The sequence below is a fragment of the Muntiacus reevesi genome, chromosome 18, assembly GCF_963930625.1.
Source record: "Muntiacus reevesi chromosome 18, mMunRee1.1, whole genome shotgun sequence".
Taxonomy (NCBI): domain Eukaryota; kingdom Metazoa; phylum Chordata; class Mammalia; order Artiodactyla; family Cervidae; genus Muntiacus; species Muntiacus reevesi.
The window spans coordinates 27,130,723-27,154,692 of NC_089266.1; the positions used below are offsets into that span (position 1 = coordinate 27,130,723).

At 42.5% G+C, this 23,970-nt stretch overlaps 1 protein-coding gene across 5 annotated transcripts in view; it reads right to left on the bottom strand.

The window, feature by feature from the left end:
* DHRS7B (dehydrogenase/reductase 7B) overlaps positions 1–23,970 on the bottom strand; it is a 45,603-nt gene that overhangs the window by 17,189 nt on the left and 4,444 nt on the right. The window contains exon 1 of one of the 5 annotated variants that reach the window (XM_065909851.1): positions 7,893–7,994. The exons of 1 other annotated variant lie outside the window; for it this stretch is intronic. The gene's annotated coding sequence lies outside the window, so the exon portion shown is untranslated. Of the gene's footprint in view, positions 1–3,133; positions 3,448–6,042; positions 6,066–6,478; positions 6,591–7,892; positions 7,995–23,970 lie in introns of those variants that run through there. 3 more of the 5 variants (XM_065909852.1, XM_065909854.1, XM_065909853.1) reach the window with 3 other exon arrangements.

The following is a 23,970-nucleotide window of genomic DNA, read 5'->3' on the forward strand; positions in this document are numbered from 1 at the left end:
CAACAGATGAACAGATACAGAAGATGTAGTGTGTATACATATGTCAGGGAATGTTTAACAGTAGGATTCCTGTGTGCTGTTTCCTATCTCTCTTGAGCCCTCTGTTCCTTATCAGTCCCTGTCAGGGGCAAGAGGAGCTGGCAAGCTGCTCCCAGGACTGAGATCAGAGAGATGGGATGCTTGCATAGGATTTCCTTCATTAGCTTTTCCATTTGGTGAAAGGGATTATTTACGACCCTCTTTTGATATGGATTGCCTTTTGACCTTATGGCCTCTATTCCTCCTTGCTTCCTTGGTCACTTGTAAAGTCTGGTCTCTTGATCTTTATCTGAAGAAGCTACTTTGTATTACGGTATATATACTCACAACAGAATTCAATAAAGCACCCTTGTTCCACCAGAGACTTGGGTCCCCGTGTCCTTCTCTCTCTCTCTCTCTGTCTCTCTTTCTGGCTGATTCCCTGGAGCGTGGAGGCCTGCTGCATAACCCAGGGAATATTAGCCTCTTTCCTACTTTCACTTTCTCACTGTTGACTCCGGACCACCAGGTTCTGGTCCATTAAAGGACCCCAACAAGTGGCGCCCGAACAGGGACCTGGTACGCGTGGTACTTTGGACGGAGTGACTCAGGGCCTATTAAGGTTGGTAAGTACAAGGACATGGGTCAAACAGCTGGAAGGCCCCATCACTTTTCTACTTTACTTCATCATTTATTTAAAGTTCAGGGACTTTTGGTTTCATGCCAGCAAATAGAGGTTTGCCTTCAAACAATGGTTGAACATAATCCCTGGTTCCCTGATGAAGGCAGTTTTGATTTAGAAATTTGGCACCGGGTCAAAGAGAATGCTGAACGAGCTGCCAGACGGGGAAGAAATATTCCAATTGATTTCTGGCCCCTGTGGGCTCTCATTAAAGCTATAATTCTGCCATTTCAAGGCAATTCTAGCCCTCCCAATATTCGACAACAGACAGGACACTTATTACATGAATATGAATTAGATGATGAAACTTTACAAAAGGCCTAATTAGAACAACATAAAATATTTCAGAATTTTCCTACAAGCCCTGCCCCGGCTGTTCCAAATGCTCCTCCACCATAAACTCCAATCAAACTATTATTCAACAACTCTTTTTCGAACTACAAGCTGTTATTAGAAACTGCAATTCTCCCATTTATATTACACATATTCGAGCACATTCTTGCCTCCCTGGCCCCATGACTCATGATAATAAGCAGGCTGATAAACTGGTTTCCTTTGCTACTCCAGACAAACAGCATGTTCTGTTACACAACAATGCTGGTTCCCTACACCAGCTACAGAAAATCCCATACCGCCAGGCTAAAGAAATTATTAATAATTGCTCTACTTGCAGACCCCTGCATCTTCAACCTGTTGCACAAGGTATTAATCCTCACGGTTTGCAACCTAATGAACTATGGCAAATGGATATAACTCATTGCCCTGAACTTTCTTCATCTTCTTTCCTATATGTCTGTATCGACACAAATTCTTCTTTTATCTGGGTCACACCTCTTTGCAGTGAGGCTACACAACACATTATAACTCACTTATTAGCTTGTTTTGCTGTAATGGGAACGCCTAGCTCTACTGAAACAGACAATGGCCCTGCCTATATTTCTAGACACTTTAAACAATTTTTACAATCATTTTCTATTAAACACATCACAGGTTCTCCTTATAATCCACAGGCACAAGGCATAGTCGAAAGAGCACATCACACACTAAAATTGCAAATAAAAAAATTTAAAAAGGGGGAATACACAGAAACACTACTGTCTTCCTTATCTAAAGCAGACTTTACTAGATTCCAACATAAGATATTCTCTAAACCTATAACTATTGTTAATACAGTTTTAAATTTTTTAAACTTACCACAAGGAGATATCTTAACAAGAGCAGAAAAACATTTCAAGGAATTGAAGGACACTTCTCTTCCTCTGCCCATTTGGTATCAAGACGGGTTCAATAAACAATGGAAATCTGGGAAATTAATCTTACAGGGAAAAGGGTATGCTTGTATTTCCCCAGATGGATCCAACGAACTCACATGGCTTCCTCTTTGGAAGATTCGACCCAAGGGGGCCCCCAGCATTCAAAATGGAGACGAAACAACAAAAACTCCAGGAGAAAGAAATTCCAATATGGGCCATGTCAGCTCTGAAGATCTCCAGGAAGCACTGCCCTCAGCAGCATCAATCTTATGATCTCCCCTCTTGGGGACAAATAAAAACCCTTACTAATCAAGCTGAAAATCTGGTTTCTCAACAGGGAATGCCTCAGAATCCTGAAAATCTTTTTGTGGCGATGGTTGTGCTTTCCCCCACTCAAGCTGCAATAACTAATCACACTTATTGGGCTTACTTACCCACCTCCCCTTACTGCAGGTCGTAGAATGGACAGAGAAAGGACCGAATGCATCAACCTATGACTCCACCCATATGCCCCCTCCCTGGAACACGAAGGGGCCCTCACACCCCGGGGAGGAGGGAAAACTAATTAACATTTCTTTAGGCTGTGAAGTCCTTCCTTTGTGCCTGGGCCCAGGGGAATTATGCATAAGCGTCAGCTGACAAACTCCGGCTTGGGCTTTCGTCCTGCCTCCAAACTAAGACTTTTGGACATTGCTTGGATTATTTACCACTCTTTCTTTTTCTGAAAACCATGTCAACACTGCTGAGACTCTAGGAAAAGAACAAAGGATATTATGTGAAGGGTTTACTTATAAGAAATTTAAATATACTTCTGTTCGTTGGGACAAATATCAAGCCAAATCAGAAAAACTAATATTTGTGGCTAGTCACACCATTGTCCCTTAGGGACCCCATGGTATGTGGTTGTCTAACTGCTCAGAAGACATTAAGAGCACTATGTGATTATTCTACTCAAGTCACTTGGAAAGTTACTAACACTACAATGGAACATTATCATGACAAAGGACTGCTTGGCTGACTTGACGGTGGAATGGCACCCCCTTGTCCTCCTATCCGTCCTCGATAAACAATCGTATTTCAGACAAGCTCGTATTCCCCTTCCTTTTATTTTAGTTATAGGAAACTTACAATTTAGTAAAACTTTACGTTCTGTAACTTGTATAAATTGCAAATTGTATACCTGTCTTAACTCTTCTATTTCCTTAAAAAATAAATCCCTTTTGATTCTTCGATCTTGACGTAATTTGTGGTTACCAGTAAATCTCCAATGGCCCTGGGAAGAAGGTTCCATGGCCGGGCTTGCTTCCCGGTTACTTACTAAATTATTCCAACAATCTAAATGATTCATTGGATGGCTGATTCTTGGCATTTGGGGATTAATAGCTATTTGCACCACTGCTGCTGTCGCTGGCGTTGCTTTACAAACCTCAATTCAAACACATAATTTTACCCAATATTGGACTAAAGATGCTTATACTATGTGGGTCACTCAGGCTCAGATAGATGAGGATATTCAAGATGAAATTCAGGAACAAAAACAGCCATCGAATGGGTTGGAGATCAATTAATAGATGTACAAAAACAAGTGATACTAAAATGTGATTGGAATTCTACTCAATTTTGTGTTCAGTCAGTTCAGTTCAATCACTCAGTCATGTCTGACTCTGCGACCCCATGAATCGCAGCACGCCAGGTCTCCCTGTCCATCACCAACTCCCAGAGTTTACTCAAACTCATGTCCATCGAGTCGGTGATGCCATCCAGCCATCTCATCCTCTGCCGTCCCCTCCTCCTCCTGCCCGCAATCCCTCCCAGCAACAGGGTCTTTTACAATGAGTCAACTCTTCACATGAGGTGGCCAAAGTACTGGAGTTTCAGCTTCAGCATCAGTCCTTCCAATGAACACCCAGGACTGATCTCCTTTACGATGGACTGGTTGGATCTCCTTGCAGTCCAAGGGACTCTCAAGAGTCTTCTCCAACACCACAATTCAAAAGCATCAATTCTTCAGCGCTCAGCTTTCTTCACAGTTCAACACTCACATCCATACATGACCACTGGAAAAACCATAGCCTTGACCAGACGGACCTTTTTTGGCAAAGTAATGTCTCTGCTTTTTAATATGCAGTCTAGGTTGGTCATAACTTTCCTTCCAAGGAGTAAGCGTCTTTTAATTTCATGACTGCAGTCACCATCTGCAGTGATTTTGGATCCCAAAAAAATAAAGTCTGACACTGTTTCCACTGTCTCCCCATCTATTTCAGGTGATGGGACTAGATGCCATGGTCTTAGTTTTCTGAATGTTGAGCTTTAAGCCAACTTTTTTCACTCTCCTCTTTCACTTTCATCAAGAGGCTGTTTAGTTCCTCTTCACTTTCTGCCATATCTGAGGTGCCATCTGCATATCTGAGGTTATTGATATTTCTCCCAGCAATCTTGATTCCAGCTTGTGCTTCTTCCAGCTCAGCATTTCTCATGATGTACTCTGCATAAAAGTTAAATAAGCAGGGTGACAATATACAGCCTTGACGTACTCCTTTTCCTATTTGGAACCAGTCTGTTACTCCTGTTCAGTTCAATCATAGTGCCTATAACTGGGAGCAAATCAAATTTCATTTACAAAATATACATGATAATGCCTCTCTGAATGTACAATTATTGCAAAAAGAAATCTTTGATACCTTCTGTAAAAGTCTGCCCTCATCCACTAATCTGGAAATTTTAGCTGAACAACTAGTTGATCAATTATCTGGGCTAGACCCACGAGGATGGTTTCAAAGCATCACCCATAGCATTGGGTCTTGAACTGTAACTCTGGCGATTGTCTTGGCAATTATATTTGTTGTTTACCATTGCCTTTCTGCAAAAATTGTTAAAACTAAACAAACTCAAATGGTCAGGACCTTTTTTACAAATATAATAAAATAGGGGGAATTATCAGGGAATGTTTAACAGTAGGATTCCTGTGTGCTGTTTCCTATCTCTCTTGAGCCCTCAGTTCCTTATCAGTCCCTGTCAGGGGCAAGAGGAGCTGGCAAGCTGCTCCCAGGACTGAGATCAGAGAGATGGGATGCTTGCATAGGATTTCCTTCATTAGCTTTTCCATTTGGTGAAAGGGATTATTTACGACCCTCTTTTGATATGGATTGCCTTTTGACCTTATAGCCTCTATTCCTCCTTGCTTCCTTGGTCACTTGTAAAGTCTGGTCTCTTGATCTTTATCTGAAGAAGCTACTTTACGGTAGCTTCTTATTACGGTATATATACTCACACAGAATTCAATAAAGCACCCTTGTTCCACCAGAGACTTGGGTCCCCGTGTCCTTCTCTCTCTCTCTCTCTCTCTCTCTCTCTGTCTCTCTTTCTGGCTGATTCCCTGGAGTGTGGAGGCCTGCTGCATAACCCAGGGAATATTAGCCTCTTTCCTACTTTCACTTTCTCACTGTTGACTCCGGACCACCAGGTTCCGGTCCATTAAAGGACCCCAACATAAATACAACACACAAACACACACACAATAGAATATTATTCAGCCACTTAAAGAATGAAATAATGCTATTTGCAACAACATGGATGGACTTAGAGATTATCATACTAAGTGAAGCAAGTCAGAAAGAGAAAGACAAATACCATATGATATCACTTATGTAGAGTCTAAAACACGACACAAAGAAACACATCTATAACACAGAAACAACTCAGACATAAAGAACAGACTTGTGGTTGCCGAGGGGGAGAAAGGGTGGAGGAGGGGAGGGTTGGGAGTTTGGAAATAGCAGATGCAAACTACTATATATAGAATGAATTAGCAACAAGGTCCTACTTGTATGGCACAGGAAACTATGTTCAATATCCTGTGATAAACCATGATGGAAAAGAATATGAAGAAGTATATATATAACTGAGTCACTCTGTTGTACAGCAGAAGTTAACACAACACCAAATCAAAGTGTAGAAACAAAAAGAGAAAATGTGGCTGCCGGAGCAGTCACGGAGGCTGACACAGCAAGGAGAAAGCAGAGCAGGACTGCAATGTACCATCTACCCCTTTCTCACAGCCAGGGAGGAGCAGGATGAAGATAAACTCACCCAGCAAAGCACACCACTGACACAAACGCAGCTCCGTGCACCTGTTCAAAGCCCGCGTCAGCATCTCTGACATTAAGAGAAGAGAAGCCACACACCGTCTTGGACACATCTGGCGCCCCTTGAGCACCTGACACAACATCGCACGCCAGCCTGGGTCTTCTGGTCCCGGGGACCACTCTGCCCGAGGCAAATACAGCACCAGGTTAAGCGGGTCCATTCTCAGCCCACTTTCTGTAAGGAGAGCGCACCTGCCTTCAGTCTGGCAAGGTCTCGAAATCAGAACGTAAAGTAAACGAGAAACCAGTAGCTCTGCCCAGTAGCTCAGGACGATGGTGGGAAAAGGGACACCCCAGAGCAAGCCACTTATTTTAGAGTCAGGTTCAATTTCCACGTCACTTCCCTGAATAGGTGAAGCTGCAAACATTGACAATCTCACCTCTTTCTGGGAGTTTCTCAAATTCTTAAAGATCTCCCAACTTTCATTCTGCTCTGCAGTGCACACGGCCACATGAATGGGCCCCTGGGTCTCCCAGACTCTCAGAGGCAGCTGTGCCAACTCCTTTCTGTCTCACTCCCACCGGTGTCAACGGCCAAGAGAGCGAGACAGAGAAGTAACTCAGCCTCGCGGCCTTGGTACGGTGTGTGGGCCTTCTCTGAGCCAAAGGGCAGAAAAGAACTGAGGCTCGGCTGGCCATATTTCCTGATCAGGAAAGAAATCCCCTATATAAACCAAAGGGTGTGTATTGGTGGCGGGGCGGGAGGCGGGGGTTAACATGGCACATAACATGCTTATATGTTTTGCATTTTAAATCAAAATGCTTAACTGCTAGTTGTAGATATAAATGGAATACAAGACTGGGGGTTAAAAAAAAGGTGGGGGGGGAGTGGGGAAAAAAATCTTGCCCACGAGTCCCAGCATTTGGAGATGAACTTATCGCACAAGGTGCAGTCAGACAGGATGGGAAGAACGTGGAGCGAGGGGAGGCGGGGCACACACCAGCCAGGTGTCCCCTGGACTGGAAGCAATGGAGAGCCACACTCACTCTCTCCAGGACAAGTCAGGAGCCCAGGATCGGCTGGTGTTTTCAGGCCCAAGTCAAGCATATGAAGGTGGAAAAGCCCCTTCACAGGCGGCAGGAAGGCTGTGGGTGTGCATTGCTCTCCTGCTCTCTAGTGAGACCCTTTAGACAGGCTTTCAGAACCTCAATCTGGAACTCCGAGGAATCAACTTGAAGGAGGCTTGTCACCTCCTATGCCATCTGTTCCATTTTCCATCCTTTTTAGTCAAAATCCTACACTGCATTTCACAGATGGAATCTGCTCCTAAGATCCCTTTCTTCTCTCAATTACAAAAATAAAATAAACTGAAACTTCAATAAAAACAGGTTGTCAGAATCCACTCAAAAACCACACACAGAAATTAAACCATTAACAGCCACATCTGAAAATCAAAGGCAGGGATCTGAGAATCCTCCAAAGTCAAAGATAATGATGAGTTTAGGTCTGAAGGGTCAGTCATGAAATAATTTGTCATGTTAAGAACAGGAAAATGGGGCGAAAAGGTAGAGAGGGGTTCCAACCAGGCAGCAGGACACTGAGGCCACACAGCAAGGAGGGGCCTGGCAGCAACAGGAGTCAGGCTCCCGTTCCCACAGCCCACATTTAATTCCACACAGCTGTTCTGCTAAAGGTGACCTAAGCTACAGGTCATGCTTGTGACCCATATCTGAAAATACATATCTAATTTCAGAAAGTAAGAACAGAGTGAAGCCACTCGTTTGCGGTCCTAAAGCGTACGAGAAGCAGCAGCTAAGGCCATCTTCGACAGGAAAAGACAAGATAGCACCTACCTCAGGCGGCAGGCGCTTCACCAGTGGCAGGACCTGACACCGAATCTTCTCTGGTCTTTTGACCTGAAGCAGAGTGACTCAGACCAGAGGCCAGAGGATACCTTCAGGTCAGCAGGCCCTCCCTGGAATGCTGGAATGAGCCACGGACGAGTGGCCTGTGGGGGGTATTTTGAGATGCCAGCCTTAGGGCCCCCAGTTTAAAGGAGTGCAGGCCAGCATTAGTGAAGACAGAACCAAGAGGAAGGCCTGGGAGTATTTCAGACCAGCTCCGGGGTGTCCCGTCCTGGAAAAGCAACCACGCTGAAGTGGGCACTGCGCTCCATTAAGACGCTGAGCGCCGACTGCCCACAGCCCGTCAGGAAAGGCGGGAAGAAGGGTGCCAAACACAGCTCCAGACCCTGCAGGGTGGACTGCCGACACAAGGACAGGGTGCTGGAGGCAAACTGTTTATTACGGGCGAAAGTCTTCCTTCGGTTTTTAAAAACAGCACTTAACGATAGCTGCCTAGACACCGTGTCACTAAAAACAATTTTGGTTTCTAATGTGCTTTATAAAATGAATTTAGTATTACTAGAAGATACCCACGTGACCTTGCCCTCTTCCTAGAACACACACCAGACCTGCACCATCACCCCAACAGAAACCACACAAGGCATTCACTGCAGGGATAAAGCAGAAAAAGTACCAAGCTGGCACTGGGGAGGGGAGTTCAAGTTCACCTGTTGTGTCCTTGACACGCGAGCAGATTTACTCCCTGCAACTAAGTTGTGCTAACTTACAAAATGGGGCTGACTATTCCAATGAGAAACCACATGGGAAACACTCTGTAAACACTAACATCCTGCTGACTCATAAAGTGACTGAAAAAAAGCACTTTCAGAGAGGATTTCAGACAGGGATCGCACACGTTCAAGGCAGCCACCTTGAAGGGCGTTCAGCAAAAAGACCAAGCTCTCTACTTTCCATCCACATGTCAGGTGCAGAGCCTCTCAGCTCAGCTCCGGGATGGCTCTGGCCTACCCATTCACCTATGGCACATGGGCTGCCATTTGCACCAGGAGCTGGGCGGGCCAGGGCTGTAGGGCAATGGACCCACGATGAGAGACAGGTTCTGACCTCATGGAGCTCACAACCCAGACAGACAGACCAACGATAAAAAAAAAGAAACAAAAATTAAATGACTGGACTTGTGATAAGGTGACCTGTCTAGAGGATAAGCCTCACCTGAAGCTTTGATTCAGTCAAAACCACCCAAACAGGCGTGCTGGCCACACGGCACACAGTCTACCCCAGGGCAGCTGCGGCTGCAACTCCCACGTTTTAGGAGAGAACACTTTCTAACTCATTCCATGAGACAAGCAAGAAAAAACACTGTAAGAAAACTACAAACCAATATCCATTTTGAACAGTGACACACAAGTCCTCAACAACAAAAAAAACCTAACAAACCAAATTTAGCAGTATAGTAAAAGGATTATACATCCCAACCATGTGGGGTTTATTCCTGGGATGCAAGACTGGTTCAACGTATGAAGGTAAGCAACGTAATATACCGCATCAACTGAAGGAAATAAAAACACATGATCCTCTCAACTGATGCAGAAAAAGCATCTGATTAAGAAATAAGCATCTGATAAAATTTAACACCCTTTCATGATGCAAGCACTCAACAAATAGGAATAGAAGGAAATTACTCAACACAATTAAGAGTCATATACTAAAAAACCTCCATCAAGCATCAGACTCAATGATAAAAAAATGAAAGCTTCTCTTCTAAAATCAGGAACAAAGCAAGGATGCTGACTTTCACCACCTCTATTCAACATAGTACTGAAAATTCAGCCGCAGCTGCCCTGGGGTAGACTGTGTGCCGTGTGGCCAGCACGCCTGTTTGGGTGGTTTTGACTGAATCAAAGCCTCAGGTGAGGCTTATCCTCTAGATAAGAGCAATTAGGCAGGAGAAAGAAATAAAAGGCATCTAAATTGGAAAGAATGAAGTAAAATTATTCGTTTGCAGATGAAATGATCTTGTTTGTGGAAAACCCTAAAGACTACAACACACACCAAAAAACATGTGTTTTAAAATGTGTTAGAATAGAGGACTTCCCTGGTGGTCCAGTGGCTAAGACTCCACGTTCCTGATGCAGGGGGCCCGGATTCAACTCCTGTTCAGGGAGCTAGATCCTACATCAGTTCACTCGCTCAGTCGTGTCTGACTCTGTGACCATATCGACTGCAGCACACCAGGCTTCCCTGTCCCTCACCAACTCCCGGAGCTTACTCAAACTCATGTCCGTCGAGTCAGTGATGCCATCCAACCATCTCATCCTCTGTCGTCCCCTTCTCCTCCTGCCTTCAATCTTTCCCAGCATCAGGGTCTTTTCCAATGAGTCAGTTCTTCACATCAGGTGGCCAAAATATTGTCCATGTGTAGGGTCATCTTTTGTGTTGTTGGAAGAGGGTGTTTTCTATGACCAGTACACCCTCTTGGGAAAACTCTGTTAGTCTCTGCCCTGCTTCATTTTGTACTCCAAGGCCAAACTTGCCTGTTACTCCAGGTATCTCTTGACTTCCTGCTTTTGTATTCCAGTCCCCTATGATGAAAAAGACATCTTTTTTTGGTGTGAGTTCTAGAAGGTCTTGTAGGTCATCATAGAACCATTCAACTTCAGCTTCTTCAGCATTAGTGGTTGGGGCATAGACTTGGATTACTGTGATATTGAATGGTTTGTCTTGGAAACGAACAAAGATCATTCTGTCATTTTTGAGACTGCACCAACACACTGCATTTCGGATTCTCTTATTAACTATGAGGGCTACTCCCTTTCTTCTAAGGGATTCTTGCTCACAGTAGTAGATATAATGGTCATCTGAATTAAATTCACCCATTCTGGTCCATTTTAGTTCACTGATTCCTAAAATGTCGATGTTCACTCTTGCCATCTCCTGTTTGACCACTTCCAATTTACCTTGATTCATGGACCTAACATTCCAGGTTCCTACGCAACATTGTTCTTTACAGCATCAGACTTTACTTTCACCACCAGACACATCCACAACTGGGCGTTGTTTCTACCTTGGCATGGCCTCTTCATTTCTTCTTGAGCTACTTCTCCACTCTTTTCCAGTAACATATTGGGCACCTATCAACCTGGGGAGGTCATTTTTCAGTGTCATCTTTTTGTCTTTTCATACTGTTCATGGGGTTCTGAAGGCAAGAATGCTAAAGTGGTTTGTCATTCCCTTCTCCAGAGGACCACATTCTGTCAGAACTCTCTATCATGACCCATCTGTCGTGGGTGACCCTACAGGGCACGGCTCATAGTTTCATTGAGTTAGACAAGGCTGTGATCCATATGATGAGTCTGGTTAGTTTTCTGTGATTGTGGTTTTCATTCTGTCTGCCCTCTGATAGACAAGGATATGAGGCTTGTGGAAGCTTCCTGATGGGAGGGACTGGCTGTGGGGGAATCTGGGTCTTGTTGTGATGGGCAGGACCATGGTCAATAAATCTTTAATCCAATTTTCTGTTGATGGGCGGAGCTGTGTTCCTTTCCTGTTGTTTGGCCTGAGGTCAAAAGGATTTATGCCAGCACTGTTGTATTCAGTGCCCCTGACCCCATGGCAGGCCACTGTTGACCCACGCCTCTGCCAGAGACTCCTGGATGCTCACAGGCAAGTCTGGCTCAGTCTCTTGTGGGTCACTGCTCCTTTCTCCTGGGTCCTGGTGTGCACAAGGTTTTGTTTGTGCCCTCCAAGAGTCTGTTTCCCCAGTCCTGTGGAAGTTCTGTAATCAAATCCCACTGGCCTCCAAAGTCAAATTCCTTGGGGGTACTCAGTCCCTTTGCCTGATCCATAGGTTGGGGAATCTGTTGTGGGTCCTGGAACTTTCACAGCAGTGCAAGAACTTCTTTCATATAATTGTTCTCCAGTTTGTGGGTCATCTGCTCAGTGGCTCTATGGGGTGGCTAATGGCCACCTCCTCCTAAAGGATTTATGTCACATGCAGTGCCTCCCAGGTCTGCTGCAGCCAGAGCCCCTATCCCCATGCCTCCACAGGAGACACTCAGAGGCAGGTCTGGCTTAGTCTCTGTGGGGTCTCCGGGTCCTGGTGCGCCCAAGGTTTTTGTTTTTTTTTTTTGCACCCAAGGTTTTTTGTTTGAGACCTCTGAGTGTCTCTGGGGAGTATGGGGTTTGATTCTAAACGTGATTTCACTCCTCCTACCATCTTACTGGGGCTTCTCCTTTGCCCTTGGATGAGAAATATCTTTTTTGGGTGAAATCCAACATTCTCCTGTCGATGGGTGTTCAGCAGCGAGTTGTAATTTTGAGTTTTCGCAGGAGAAGAGCACCGCACGTCCTTCTACTGTGTCATCTTCCTACATATTGCAACTAAAAAGTCTCACTTGCTGAAGGAAGAAACAGACAGAACAGGCTCCACCTTGAAAGGCCTGTGGTCATATCCCAATAAGCATAATAGAATGTATGATTCTGTTTGGTTACACAGATAATTAGGGTATTCTTTTAGGCTATGGAGAATCTAGGTACGAGCCCTGGGGCTCTTCCATGGGGGGGGGGTCTGGTTTTCCAGTTGGTATGTCATTTCCATAGATACTGGGCATACAGTTCAAAGTTCACAGTCCGGCCCAAGATGGAGTCCTGCTTGGCTTAAGGCATATGAATCACAGATTTAAGACATACGAATCACGGGTTAACTCTGATTGTATCTTTCTTTTCCTTTGTTCAGACTAGTTTCAGAGAATTTGGGGAGATAGGTTTGAACATGTACACTTAGGGTATATAAGGTTTTCACAAAAATTGGTCAGGGTCCTTGGCTAAGAGGAGACTCTGCCTTGGGCTCGCTAGTGTAATAAACTGCATTCCACTATCTGCATTGTCTTTCTGAGTGAGTTTGTTTCCCAGAACGCATGGCTACAACATTGCCACAACTAAAGATCCCACATGCCATAACTAAGACCTGTGCAGCCAGATAAATACGTAAAAATTTTAAGTAAAATAAAATGTGTTAGAATAAATCAATTCAGCAGCAGAACACAAAGTCAACACACACACACACACAAAGCTGTATACATGAAAAATGAAGTCTAAAAAAATTTACAAAAACAATTTCACTTACTATAACACTAAAAGAATGAAATACTTAAGAATACATCAGGGAGGTGAAGACTTATACAATGAAAACTATAATATATTGCTGAAAGAAATTAAACAAGACATAAATAAATGGAAACATATCACATGTGCATGAAGTGGGACACTTATTACTATTAAAATGTCAATCCTAATCAAAACAATCTGCAGATTCAATTCAGTCCCTATCAAAATCCTTACTATGTCTTTTGCAGAAAGAGAAGAACTCATCCCAGAATTCACATGGAGACTCAAAGGAACCAAACAGTCAAAAGAATCTTGGAAAAGAGCAAAAAAGCTGGAAGAACCACTTTCTAATATCAAAACTAACTACAGAGCTAGAGTGATCAAAGCAGTGTGTTGGCACAAAGACAGACATAGACCAATGGAATAGACAGGCCAGAAATAAACCTTTGCATATATGGTCAAATAATTTTTGATAGGAATGTCAAGACAGATCAATGGGGAAAGGACAGTCTTAAGCAAATGATGCTGAGAAAACTGGATATCCAAGGACTTCCCTGGTGGCCCAGTGGTTAAGACTCCATGCTTCTACTGCAGGCAGCACGAGCTCAATCTCATGCCCTCTTCATGCTGTGTGGCACAGCCAAAAACAAAAAATTAAAAAAAAAAAAAACACCCTGTATATCCATATGCAAAAGTTCAAAGTTGGACCCTTTTACAAAAATAAACTCAAGATGGATCAGAGACCTCAATGTAAGACCTAAAGGCATATTTCTTAGAAGAAAACAGGCAAAAGCTGATTTTACATTGCACTTGGTAATGATTTCCTGGATAAGACTCCAAAGGCAGAGGTAACAAAAGAAAAACTAGATACATTGGTTCATGAAAATTTATGTGTTGTGCGTTAAAAGACACTATTCACAGAGTAAAAAGGTAACCCACAGGGTGGCAGAAAATATTTTCAAATCATATATCTGATAGGAGAGCAAATATTTAATATGGAGAACTCCTAAACTTCAAAACAAAACAACCTGATTCAAAAATGGGCAAAGGACTTGAATAGACATTTCTCTAAAGAAGATATAAAAACAGCCAGTAAATCCATGAACCTATGGACACCTTATCTTTGACAAAGGAGGCAAGGATATACAATGGAAAAAAGACAACTTCTTTAACAAGTGGTGCTGGGAAAACTGGTCAACCACTTGTAAAAGAATGAAACCAGAACACTTTCTAACACAATACACAAAAATAAACTCAAAATGGATTAAAGATCTAAATGTTAAGACCAGAAACTATAAAACTCCTAGAGGAGAACATAGGCAAAACACTCTCCGACATAAATCACAGCAAGATCCTCTATGACCCACCTCCCAGAATATTGGAAATAAAAGCAAAACTAAACAAATGGGACCTAATGAAACTTAAAAGCTTTTGCACTACAAAGGAAACTATAAGTAAGGTGAAAAGACAGCCCTCAGATTGGGAGAAAATAATAGCAAATGAAGAAACAGACAAAGGATTAATCTCAAAAATACACAAGCAACTCCTGAAGCTCAATTCCAGAAAAACAAATGACCCAATCAAAAAATGGGCCAAAGAACTAAACAGACATTTCTCCAAAGAAGACATACAGATGGCTAACAAACACATGAAAAGATGCTCCACATCACTCATTATCAGAGAAATGCAAATCAAAACCACAATGAGATACCATTACACGCCAGTCAGGATGACTGCTATCCAAAAGTCTACAAGCAATAAATGCTGGAGAGGGTGTGGAGAAAAGGGAACCCTCTTACACTGTTGGTGGGAATGCAAACTAGTACAGCCACTATGGAAAACAGTGTGGAGATTTCTTAAAAAACTGGAAATAGAACTGTCATATGACCCAGCAATCCCACTTCTGGGCATACACACTGAGGAAACCAGATCTGAAAGAGACACGTGCACCCCAATGTTCATCGCAGCACTGTTTATAATAGCCAGGACATGGAAGCAACCTAGATGCCCATCAGCAGATGAATGGATAAGGAAGCTGTCGTACATATACACCATGGAATATTACTCAGCCATTAAAAAGAATTCATTTGAATCAGTTCTAATGAGATGGATGAAACTGGAGCCCATTATACAGAGTGAAGTAAGCCAGAAAGATATAGAACATTACAGTATACTAACACATATATATGGGATTTAGAAAGATGGTAACGATAACCCTATATGCAAAACAGAAAAAGAGACACAGAAGTACAGAACAGACTTTTGAACTCTGTGGGAGAAGGTGAGGGTGGGATGTTTTGAAAGAACAGCATGTATATTATCTATGGTGAAACCAGCCCAGGTGGGATGCATGAGACAAGTGCTCGGGCCTGGTGCACTGGGAAGACCCAGAGGAATCGGGTGGAGAGGGAGGTGGGAGGGGGGATCGGGATGGGGAATACGTGTAACTCCATGGCTGATTCATGTCAATGTATGACAAAACCCACTGGCAAAAAAAAAAGAAAAAAAAAAAGAGAGAACATTATTAAAAGCCTAGAAGGTTCCCTGGTGCTCCCTGCCAGGCTGTGTCCCCATGCCTCTAGGAGTGCACTGTTCTGATTTCCATCACATCTGCCCAGTTTTGCCTGCTCTAGAACTTCAGAAAAATGGACTCATGCAAAATGCAAAAAAAAAAAAACCAAAAAAAAAAAAAAAAAAAAAAAAAAAACCAAAAAACCAGCCAGTAAGTATATGAAAAGATGCTCAATATCACTAGTCATTAGTAAAATGCAAATAATAACTATGAATACAATGAGATACCACCTCACACCCATTAGAATGACCACTATCAAAAAACCAGAAAATGCAAAGTGGGAGGATACGGAGAAATTAGAACCTTATGCACCGTGGGTGAGAATGTAAAACGGTATGGCCACTGGAAAAAACACTATGGAGGTTCCTCAAAAAAATTAAAAATAGAATTATATGATCCAGCAATTCTACTGCTGGATACACATACAAAAGAACTGAAAGCAGGGTCTTGAAAAAATACCTGTGCCCCATGTTCACAGCAGCATTATTCACAACAGAGAAAACAGAGACCACCCAAGCAAAATGTGATACATGAATACAATAGGATATATACACACAATTCAGCTTGAAAACCTGAATTCTGACACATGCTATAACATGGATGAATCTTATAGACGTTTATGCTAAGTGAAATAAGCCAGACACAAAAGCAAATACTATGAGCTCACTTACATGAGCTACTTAGAGTAGTCAAATCCTTAGGGGCAGAAAATTGGGGGTTGCCAGGTGCTGGGGGCAGGGAAGGAAATGGGGAGCTGTGTTCTAATGGGTACAAAGTTTCCATTTTACAAGATGAAAAGAATTCTGGAGACAGATGGTGGGGATAGTGGTACATTATAAAACTTATTTAGCACCTCTGAACTAGACCTTTAAAAATGGTTAACGATGTAAATTTAAATTCTGTATATTTTATTACAATAAAAAATATTTAAGTATGTCACTCATAAAGGATAAAACATTAAATGCTGTCTAATTTCAAGTAGGTTCATGGCTGAAATCAGATGATTTAAAAATTCTAACAAATAAAAAAAATTCTAACAAATTAATTTCCTCATGGATTTGGATAGATTTGCCTTGGCCCACTGTTCTCTCTTAGACAATTTACTTAGGATGATGGTTCATTCCGATTTCCAACTCCAAGTTATTTTTAGAACTGAAAACATAATTGTGAAATGTAACTATGAAAGGCCCTTTACTCTGAGGCAGTTTTTATAATGATTCCACTTAGAGCATCCTCACTTTAATGCCAGAAAAATATGGAAAGGACCCTCCATCCTGGAAGGACTAAAGAAGCAGAGTAACCAGAGAGGGTTTTCCAGAGCCAGCCGCTAAGCTTTCACTTAAAAATAGCCTTGCCGGGGCCCTGTCACTATTTCCAGCACCCCACCAATCACTCCCCAAGGACAGCCCTGTTGCCAAAGGTCAGGGCCACAGCAGCCATCAGTCAAGCTGTTTATCTCAACAAACACTGTTGCCAGGTTTACTTTTCCCCACACAGATTTCCCCCCATATTTCTCACTCAGAGCCTTTTCAGGCTTGGAGAAAATTACTTGGCAAATTCCAGAGCTTATATTAAAAGAAAAAAAAAAAACAACAACACAACCTTAAAATCAAAAATGTCTTTTATGTTTTCACCACATTTACTGTTAGAGTATGTAACAACAAAAAGGCTATCTTTTTTAAACTGCATTTAAACCAGAAAGTCAATATATACTGTTAAATAACAAAAATTTTCTGGTCATTCATGTTAGCATTAATAAGCTTAGCCACAGAATAAGGTGAAAGCAAACACATTTTAAAATCAAATTTATGAACCAGGAGATGCAAGATTTAAGTTTCTTTGCTCCCAGTGTAACAAAATGCCGATGCCTTTGACGTCGGGATTGACACTGGGCAGTGGGTATATGGGAGTCTGCTGTGTGTTTCCCTTTGAGCTTTTCTATAAACTCTCCTTCATGCTCAGCTTTGCTAAAATAAGGTTAGAAAAGTGAATAATTAGCTACACTCTAAGTATCAACCTCGTAAAGTAAAACTAGCTAAAAAATACCACCAAATAGAACACCAAGAGGAACAAACTTGATGCAATGGCATCTTCATGGGCAGCAAGGTGGGTGGGCCTTGATTTGGACCTTCGATGGTACCTGAGGCCAGGTTACTGCAGAGCAAGTCCCCTGACTGTCCCAGGCCCATTCCAGTTTCTGTTATCTTTATTCTGCTTACTTTGGATTTAATTTGCTCTTCTTTTGCTAGTTTCCTAAAGTGGAAGTTGAAAGTGTTGATTCAGATCTTCTTGTTTAATACATGTATTCAATGCTATACAATTCTCTACTTCCTCCACATTGTGTATAAGCTGTGTTTTCATTTCTATTTAGTTCCCCCCACCTCCCAAATTTTTTTCTTTTTTTCCTCCCAAATTTTTTTTTTTACCACTCTGTGCAGCTTGTGGGATCTTAGTTCCCCAAGCAGGGACTGAAACCGGGACACGGCAGTAAAAGCACAAAGGCCTAACCGCTGGACTCCCAGGGAACTCCCTGAGATCAAAATATTTTTAAGTTTCTCTAAAGATTTCTTTGTTGACATGTGTTATTTAGACATGCATTGTTTAATCTGCAAGTATTTGGGGACTTTCCAGCTTTCTCTTATTGATTTCTACTTTAGTCCCATTGTGGTCTCAGAGCAGACAGTCTGTTTTCTATTCTTTTAAATCTGTCAAGGTGTGTTTTTATGGCCCAGAACATGGTCCAGCTTCAGAAGAATATGTAATGTACTGTTGTGGGATGAAGCAGACTAGAGATGTCAGTGATACCCAGGTGACTGATGGTACTATTGAGTTGGAAGACGTCCTTACTGCTTTTCTGCCCACTGGATCTGTCCATTTCCAATAAGTGGTAATGAGGTCTCCAGTGACGCTAATTCATCTATTCCTCTTTGGAGTCCTATTGGGTTTTGCCTCGTGTAGTTTGACACTTTGATGTTAGGTGCACACACATTCATAAATGTCATGTCATCTTAGAGTACTGACCCCTTTATCATTATGCCATCTCTTTCTTCATTCCTGATCACTGTCCTTACTCAGAAGTCTGCTCTAAAATTAATATAGCTACTCCTATTTCATTAGTGCTGGCATGGCTCTCTCTATCCCTTCACTCTCCATCTATATGTGTCTTTATATTTAACATGCGCTTCTTGGATGTGTATAATAATGTGTACAGTAATCTGAATAATACACCCCAAAGATGGGGTGATTCCACATGCAGACCTCTAGAACCAAAGAGTATGTGACCTGACTGACGCAGTAAAAGGGACTTTCAGATGTAGTGAAATTAAGTACCTTGAGATGGGGAGATTATCCTGAATACATCTGGCCCAGTATAATTACAGGAATCCTCACACAAGGAAGGGAGGAGGGCTGAGTCATAAAGTAGATATGACAACTGCTGAGCAACAAGAAGCTGAAGTGATGTGAGGAGGCCCTGGGCCAAAGCATGCTGGTGACCTAGAGACGGGGGGAGGCAAGTGGACAGACTGTCTTCCAGAGCCTACAAAAGGAACATGGCCTGCTGACACCTTGATTTTAGGACTTCTGACCACCAAGACCATAATATAATAGCTTTGTGGGGTTTTAAGCCACTGTGTTTGTGATAACTTATTACAGCAACAATAGGAAACTAATAACAACATTTTTCATCAGATTTGGAGATATTAGGACATTATTTCTTCAATACTTTTTTCCTACCCCATTCTCTCTCTCCTCTTCTTCTGGGACTCCCAAAGCTTGGTACACTTGATGTCCTGTAGACATCTGCAGCTCTCTTAATTTGCCTTCCACCTTTGTTCTGCTCTTTAGATTGGATGATTTCTACTGATCTTTCTCAAGTCTGGCTGCCATCTCAAATCTGCTACTGAGTCCCTCTAAAGCATTCTTCATTTCAGTTATTGTGCCTTTCAGCTCCAGAGTTGGTACCTGGTTCTCTTCTATATGCTCTCTTAATTCAGATTATGTGTCTGTAGGACCAGTGTCATCATACTTCCCTTTAACTCTTTAAACATGGTTTCCTTTAGTTATCTGAACATATTTATAAGAGCTGTTTTGGAGTCTCTGTCCTCTTAAGTCCAACATCTGGGCCAACTCAGGGTCAGCTTCCATAGAATGCTTTTACCCCCTGAGCTCAAGTCACACTTTCTTGTTTTTTCATGTCTTATAACTTTTTTTGAACAACTGATACTACATTGATACAACTGATACTATATTGATACAACTGATACTACTACATCACTGTCATTCTGATACTATATTGCAGCAACTCTACATTCTGATTTTCCCTTTTGGAGACTGGTATAGTTGCTGGTGTTTTTTTTTTTTTTTTTTTTTTTTTTTTTTACTGTTTGTTTAATAACTTGCCTATACTAAACCTATGGATTTTGCAATTCAAACCCATGTTGTTCAAGGGTCAACTGTAGTTAAAATTTCCTTATCTCTTTTCATTCACCAATGAACAATGAATCAAGCTTCTCTTTTTTCATTAATTGAGACCCTTCTACACAATACAATATTCTACAACATGCAACACACCAATTAATATAAAAGATATTTTCCTGCAAAGTTGTATCTAAAAAAAAAAATTCTAAACAAACTTTTTGAAGAGTAACCATTTGAGAAACACTGTCTGAAAAAAATTAAGTACCATAATTTTAAAAATTACTTATTGAGGACTTTCCTGGCGGTCCAGTAGTTGGGACTCTGCACTTCCACTGCAGGGGTGCAGGTTCAATCCCTGATGAGAGAACTGGGATATGGCACAGCCAAAAAAAAAAAAAAAAGAGCTGATTACAGCAAATGAATTCAAACTACTGGTAAGCAATACTCAATCACTTCAGCTGCCATCAACAGATCTGAACCTCCAGTAAGCAGTTTAGGAGCCAAGTCTCAGGTTACCCTGAACTTCAGAAGACAGGAGGGACAGCTCAGGTAGAATCTCAAAGAGAGGCCACTGAATGTCCTTAGCTTCCGAGCAGAATTTACATGCCATTCAATATCATTTTCCATCCCCATATTTACAAGCTTCCAGAGCAGACAAATGGAGGGTTTATTTCCGCATAATATCATAACATTACCTACCAAAGGTCTCATGCTTTGAGACTGGTGTTAAAGAAGAACTGGTGTTAAAACAAGAAAACATGCTCAAAATGGAGTCACTGATACTGAGGCCCACGTCAACAAACTTCTCCTAATTAGTTTCAGCCTCTTCCAGAAATGAACTTCCCTGATGGTCCAGTGGCTGAGAATCCACCTGCCCATATAGTGGACACAGGTTTGATCCCTGGTCTGGGAAGATTCCACATGCCACATAGCAACCGGGCCCATGCGCCACAACTGCTAATCCTGTGCACTAGAGCCCACGAGCTGCAACTACTGAAGCCAGGGCACCGCAACTGGAGAGCAACTCTCGCTCGCCACAGCTAGAGAAAGTCCATGCACAGCAATGAAGACCCAGTGCCGCCAAATAAATAAATAAGAAATTAAGGATGTTTTACTTTTCCTTCCGAGAAATAGCACAGATGGCCACCCCAATCACCAGGTGAATTTAGGATGAAAGCACAAACAAATGGTGCTGTCTCATCTTTTTACAAGGAGACAAACTATCATTAATCTTGAGACTAGGTATGCAATGGTCTATAAATGTTAAGGGTTTGTTTTCTCTGTTTTGTAGTCTCATTAGCAGACTACCTATATTGTATCCCACTTTTGGTTAGTGCCTGTTCAATAATAGAATTCTTCCTTCTCCACATTTGTGGAGAGTATTTTCCAGGTTGGCCAGAAAGTTTATTTTAATCTTTCCTCAACATAAATGTAGAGAAACTGTATTCTCACTAGACCACTTCATTGGTCCCACCTTGACAGCTCTCTCAACAAGGAAAAGGTGGGGACTTACTTTCCTGGCAGCCCAGGGGTTAGGACTTCACGTTTCCACTGCAGGGAGTACAGTCTCCATCCGTGGTTGGGGAGCTAAGATTCCACACACTGTGTGACACTCCACCGAGATTACTGCAAAGACATCTTACTCAAAACTGAACTTGTGTCCTTCCTCTGGGTTCTGATCTCAGGCACACAGGTCAGAAAACAAATCAGCCCTGAACTTCCCTCTTCTTTCTCAGCCCAGAGTGAACCTATTACCACTGATCCTACCTTTTAAATAGCTCTCACACCCATGACTTCTACCTCCACCAAAGGAGGAGCTAGAGTGATCTTTCATAAATACACCTGCTGGTTATATTCTCCTGACTGAGATTCTTCAATGGCCTCCCACCATTCTGAGCAGAAGCCCTGGACAACTGTCATGACCTGTGAGGCCTGCAAGGTCTGATCCCTGCCTACCTGTCCAGCCCCATCTCCCTGACTCACTCCCCCTCCCTCTCTGTCCTCCAGCCCCAAATGGGAACTTAAACTCCAGGACAGAGACCATGTCTGTTTGCTTATGCTATGTCCCTAGCACAATGCCCAGCACACAGCAGGTGGTAAATAAACATATCTGAAGAATAATATTGATAGAATAACTGTAGCATCTTAAATAGAAGGCAAATAAATATATGTTTGTACCCTAGGTAGCTAACATAGGCCTCGGACCATCGTGAGACTAAAAAATGTTAAATAATTTTGCAAACCAGAGACAAACAAGATGAAATACAACACTGGCACACCTGTTTATTCCGTTTTGCCACAAAAGTTACTGACACTGAGGTCTCTGCCCCTCTGGAGACTCGTCCCCAGCCAAGGCAACCAGAGGCCTAACTATGTCTGAAGGAGGAGACCAGGAGCTGGAATATGACATGGTCTGTGGAGGTGATTACATGAAAGTGAAAGTGAAAGTCGCTCAGTCATGTCCAACTCTTTGCGACTCCATGGACTATACAGTCCATGGAATTCTCCAGGCCAGAATACCGGAGTGAGTAGCCTTTCCCTTCTCCAACAGATGTTCCCGACCCAGAAATCGAACCCAGGTCTCCTGCATTGCAGGCGGATTCTTTACCAGCTGAGCTACCAGGGAAGAAAATACACCCTGGGGCGCAGCAATGCTCAAATGAGTTCCAACCTGCGTCCGCATCTGCCTAGGAAGCACTCTCTACCGCTGGCCCATAAGGACCAAACATGGCCCCTCTGACCCTTGGGGTCTCACGTGGGTCCTCCTTCTCTTCACTCTTTGCTCAACTGAACTGCAAGTCTGTCCTTAAGGTCTCAGCTGAATACTACCTGCTCAGGAAAGCTGACCCTGTCCTTCCTCGTCCCACCTGCTGCCAGTGGCTCCATTAGATATCCTCACAGCCCCCTCTACTGTCCCCACGGTGAGTACCACCACCATTGTCAATATTTAGTTGGTCATTTTCTATTTCTGGTCTGTCTCCTGTGCTAGACTCATTGCTGATGAGTTGCTGCTTCAACCCAAGTTGCTACTTGAGGACAGGCGCTGTGTCTGCTTGGGCCATCAGTGTATCCCCCATATACAGCACCTGCTGGTACAAACCAGCTGTTCCTTAAATATCTGTGAGTGAAGGGATGAATGAAATATATAGATAAGCACTAGCTTTTGGAGTGACATGAAACTGACTCTGCTCTTTCTATCTCAGGGATAAATTTCTTCCCATTCCTGAGTTCACTCCTTCCATTATAAATGAAGATAAATGTTCCTATTTTACAGGATTACTGTAGGGATTGAATAATCCAATAACTGCTTAGCATAGTGCTAAGACTCTCAGTGATGATTAACTATTATTATTTTCTTAGAAAATGGAGAAAAAGAAGAATGTATGTAGTAGGGAAGACACATTCCATGCTCTAGACTCAGGCACAAATATAGCTCCCTAATGCAAACATATAGCTGTAAGTCTGAATAAAAAATACTTTTTGAATATTTAATTATTTTTATTTATTTGGCTGCACCAGGTATTCGTTGCAGCTCACAGGATCTTCGATCTTCCATTGCTGCATGCAGAATCCTTAGTTGCAGTGTGAGAACTTGGTTGCAGCATGTGGGATCTAGTTCCCTGACAAGGGGTCAAACCTGGGCCCCCTGCATTGGAAGTGCAGAGCCAGCCACTGGACCACCAGAGAAGTTACAGAATAAAAAAAATATTTTTAGATGATACTACAGGAATGTATCATCTAAAAGAATCATGAAATAGATCTATCTGAGGAACTATAGTCCATGGGTTTGAAAATAGTCCAATACAACTTAGCGACTAAATAGCAACAGTATAGAACCAAGCTCTTGGAGGATGTAAGGTGATCACATATTTACTTCCTGGACTCTGTGCATAGCGTCAGGTTCTCTCAAAGCAGAGCACATGAGAAATCCATTATTTCAGGGAAGGAAATTCCAAACCTGGGCTTCAA